Raw genomic sequence first — 4,529 nt, 5'->3', positions numbered from 1 at the left:
AGTTAGCCAACTTTAATTACTGTTATAGGGGAGGAAGCAACTTGAGGGCTATGTAGAGGAGAAGAGTGGAAGGCACAGGCCCTGTGTGTTTACTATATGTAATACATCATCATTCTCTATAAACTCTGGAACTACTTCAGAATGTTGGAGGTGGGGAGAGTGGGCAGGAATGTGGGACTCAGGATGGCCATCACAGTTGATGCATCTCAGTCTAGAGTGGACATAGGGGCAATGGAGTCAGCAGGCTAAAGGATGGCAGATATAGTCCCCTGTGATATGAGAAAGCATGCACCTACCAGCAGGCAGTGTGGTAGACTGGTTGTTGTAGTGTCCAATAGTGGCAATGGGAGCCTTGGGTGTAGGAGTTGAAGTATAGCTGGTATTCAGTTCCAAAGGTGGAGGAGAAAGCTGCCAGTCTCTTGTCAGCAAAGAGAGGTGCCTTAGAGCAGGTGACACAGATGACAATAGAGGAGGCAGGTTATTATACCTTGCATCATCACATGTAAGACACCTAGGTTGGTAAGTAAGAGCAAGCTCAGAGTTTAAAGTAGTAAGTTCCATTGTAATAGTTGCAAGTGATTAAGTGGTGGGTAGGCCTTGCATAACAAGTTGAGTGACAGGCATGTTCATGTAGATGGAGGTAGTACCTGGAATAAGTTAAATGAAGCCAGAAACCTTGCTACCCATGCTAGTACCTTAACACTTTTCAAGGTAGTGATGTAGGCATTATCACCTATGAGGGAGACCGTTTAGATCAGGGTAGCTGAGAGAGCTTTGTTGATACTATCAGGGAGTTCTATTGTAGTAGCAGGGAGAGGGGTACCAGCCTGCTTGATGATGAGTTTCTTTTCTCTCATAATGATATCCATCTTGGGTGCCAGGGTTGTAGCAGGAGGTGATGATTTGGCCACTATGATAGGCTGAGATTCTGGGGCCTTCCTCTTCCCCTTCTTGACCAAAGTAGCCCATGTCAGAGTACCAACAAGGATGTAGGCTAGGTAGTGAGTACAGGTACAGATGCTGGTATTGAAAAGACAACATACTTGTAGACTTTCAATCCATCTATGAGGCTGTAAACCTTTTCTAGGAGCCCATCAAATCTCTTCCTGGAATCATCATCTACATGTTACAGCATCTTGTAAAAGATAAGAATGGATGGTTGGGTATCTAGTTCCTGAAAGTGCAGGTCCACCGCTGTCTTAATGAAAAGATTTTGAAAGTAGTTGGTGTTAGGAGGATTTCCTGGTTTGTAGATATCTGGAATTACCCAGAGAGATGATGTAGTATTGCGGCTCAATGGGTTCTGGGTAGAGATACCTGAAGGCTATTAGTAGCTACATATAGGTAATAAGATAGACTGACCGTCAATGTAAGTAGACCTCGATATAGTGGGGGTTTGTGTCCTCCAAAGAGGTGGAGTGGCACCTTTGCCTTCATCTCTTCATTTCTTTCTACGAAGTGCCATGGTGTGAGGAGAAGGGCCTTTTTCCCTAAGCAAGTAATAAAGGCGAGGAGGTGAGAAAAGGTTTTCTGCCAATGAGAGCTAGTTTCAGTGAAAAATAATAAGTGGTTTTTTCTTTGACGGTGGTGGTAATGGAGACAGAGCTGAGTAGTGATAGAGATCTTTTTTTTTTTTTTTTGTTTTTAAATTATATGATTCATTATTTATATACAAGAATCTTACATGCAGGATGAGCTATGGCATAAAGAAAACCTTAATTCCAAATAGTAAACTACAGAAACTATTGTCTCCTATTCCTCCACTTCCAGTTTTTTGGCAGAAAATTACGAGTAAGAAACTCTGCTGTGTTTTGTGAAATAAAAGTATACTAAGTAACAGTACTCGATTACTTGCATGGGGAGAGGAAAGAAACAATCTACAGTACTGGCCATGTCGGATTACTGTTATGAGAGAGGAAGCAACCTGAGGACTGTGTAAAGGGGAGAAGCAGGAAAGGGACAGGGCCAATTTGTTGACCATATCCACCACATCATTGTCCTCCATAAACTCTGGAGCTACTTCAGGATATTGGGGGCCGGTGGGGCAGGCAGGAATGTGCTACCCATGAGTGCAATCACAGTTGATACTGATGGAGATAGATTGATATGGTACTAGGAGATAGGAGAATGAAATAGGTTAGAGACTATGTGATATGCAATTATTGGGCTAGAAGGAAAAAGCAGTCATATATCTTATTAGGGCTTAGCTATCTGTGTGTATCAGGTACAATGAAAATGTATACAAAGAGACACTGCCTATTGTAATGGTTAATATCACATATTGTACAAAAATATCTTCTTTCTTCCACATAAAAACTTGGATCCTATTGATTGATATCAGATGTATCTCATGGTAGAGTTAGAACAGGTGTGGCCACGCAGGTAACAGGGAGCAGTGGGGCAGGCATAATACACTGTGGTATGAGGAAGCATGTACTACCAGCAAGCAGGAGTTGAGGTGCACTGGTTACGGTGTCCAAAGCTATGGTAATTTGAATATAGGATGTAGGAGTTGAAGTGCAGCCAGGGTTCAGTTCTGAAGGTAGAGGAGAAAGCGGCCAGTTCCTTGTCAACAAAGAGAGGTATCTTGAAATAGGTGATAGAGATAATGATTAAGGAGGCAGGATTGCTGTGCTTTGCATTATCAGAGGTGAGCCACCTAGGTTGGTAAGTAAGAGCAGGCTCTGTGTGGAAAGTAGTAAGTTCAGTTACAATGGTTGCAAGTGACAGAGTTGTGGGTAGGCTATGAACAACTAGTTGAGTGACTAGTGTGTCTAAATAGGCAGAGGTAGTACATGGAACGCGGTGGATAAAGGCAGAGACATTGCAGTTCATGGTTGTGGCCTTGACATTTTTCACGATAGTGATGTATATATTATCTCCAGTGAGATATTATAATGGTCACCCTTTGGATAGTTACTTCATGGCAATGGGGAATGATACTTCTCTTCTTCTACAGCTGTACAATAGCTCTTAGGCCTATGCCTCGGTCACTGATAGTACAAGAGCGATGTCTTCTATTTGTAATGACTATTATAAGCTTTCTCTAACTCTACTACACGTAGAGTATTCTCATAGTATTTATAATAATGGTTGTGATAATGGTAAAGAGCATAAAGGTATTTAATATTCATTAAAGTAATAAGTAGGTAGAGTACTTAGGATTCAATCTAATTTTATTTAAACTTGTACTGCCAATACTAGCATAAGACGAGCCTCCATGAGTGCAGGAATATAGCTAACTGGTATACTACTAAACCTAAGCTAACTAAGTCTATGGTCCTGTACCTGCCATTCCCGAGTCATGCCCACATGAGAACTAATTACAAGACCATGAAACAACCCAGTGCCCTACCTAGTCCAAGTCCATAACCGCTCTGGTATAAAGCCAAATAGCACTAAGTGTAGCAGAAGGGGAACAAAAGACCGACCTGACTGGGTTCCTTGCTCAACAAAATATAAAATCACTACTAGGTGGTCTGAATACTGTCTCGCAAAGCCTCCACCGCAGTAGAAAACTAAAAGATACTAACAACACTGGTGGCACAAGGGCAGGGAGGAGGTAACCAACACATTCACCTCTCGTACTGGCATGCCAGGCTGTCGACCCTATGAACCAACTTTGCCAGTTATCTCTGATAAGTATACAGTTGAGGAGGACCTGTACCTGCTGCCAGTAAACCAAACTAAAACAACAAACAAAAGAAATACCTAGAGGTGGTAACAGACTAAAATGACTAGTGGGGCCGGTCTCCCCCCCCATAGTGCATTGCCTTCATCCACCATACCTACAGCCAAACCAAAGAAACCAAACAAACTCTACAAAGCCTAGCATGCAAGACCAAAACAAGTCCAACCAGGTGGTCGCAACCCAATATCTGCACAGGTGGCCATCAACGCAGCTGATCGGTCATCGAGCTTTCTGGCACTCAGCGGCTTCATCCAACAGCCCAAGCTGTACCGGAAACACTTAATTAGACCCCACCCAACCTTACGTGAGCCTGACCGATACTTGCATGTACCTCCCCTCCCTTAATCAGCCCCCTCCAAGCCCCACACACTAGAGGCCACAGAGCCTATCCAGCCCCCCCAGCCCCTCAGACAGGTCAACCATCCAACAGCTATAGGACAGCATCTACCTAGCCCCATCAGGTAGACACACTAGTCTTGGCCACACCAATAGAGCCCACTCCTCCCACAACATGTAGCCAATGGGGGCCTATCAGCTACAGTTGGGAGCCACAAAGTAGGCAGCACCAATACCCTAAGGTACAGGCACCAGCCACACCATCTAACCTAGCTGAAATGAAGTCTAACCAAGTCGGGAAACCGGTAAGCAGAGCCAGCCAAAGCTAGCCTTATAGGTCCAGCAATAGGCACAGACGAAATGATAGGCAAGAGGTATCTCCAACCAACACAATGGGAAGGGGGAGGGCAAGTGAACGGAAGCTGACAAACAGAAGGTAGGCCCCACTTGCAATAGGTGAAGCTGCCAACCACAATCCACAACTGAACCACCCAAACACACA

Source organism: Tuber melanosporum, assembly GCF_000151645.1.
Source record: "Tuber melanosporum whole genome shotgun sequence assembly, scaffold_119, strain Mel28".
Classification (NCBI taxonomy): domain Eukaryota; kingdom Fungi; phylum Ascomycota; class Pezizomycetes; order Pezizales; family Tuberaceae; genus Tuber; species Tuber melanosporum.
The sequence above is the reverse complement of the archived record's forward strand: the minus strand, read 5'-3'. Positions refer to the sequence as shown.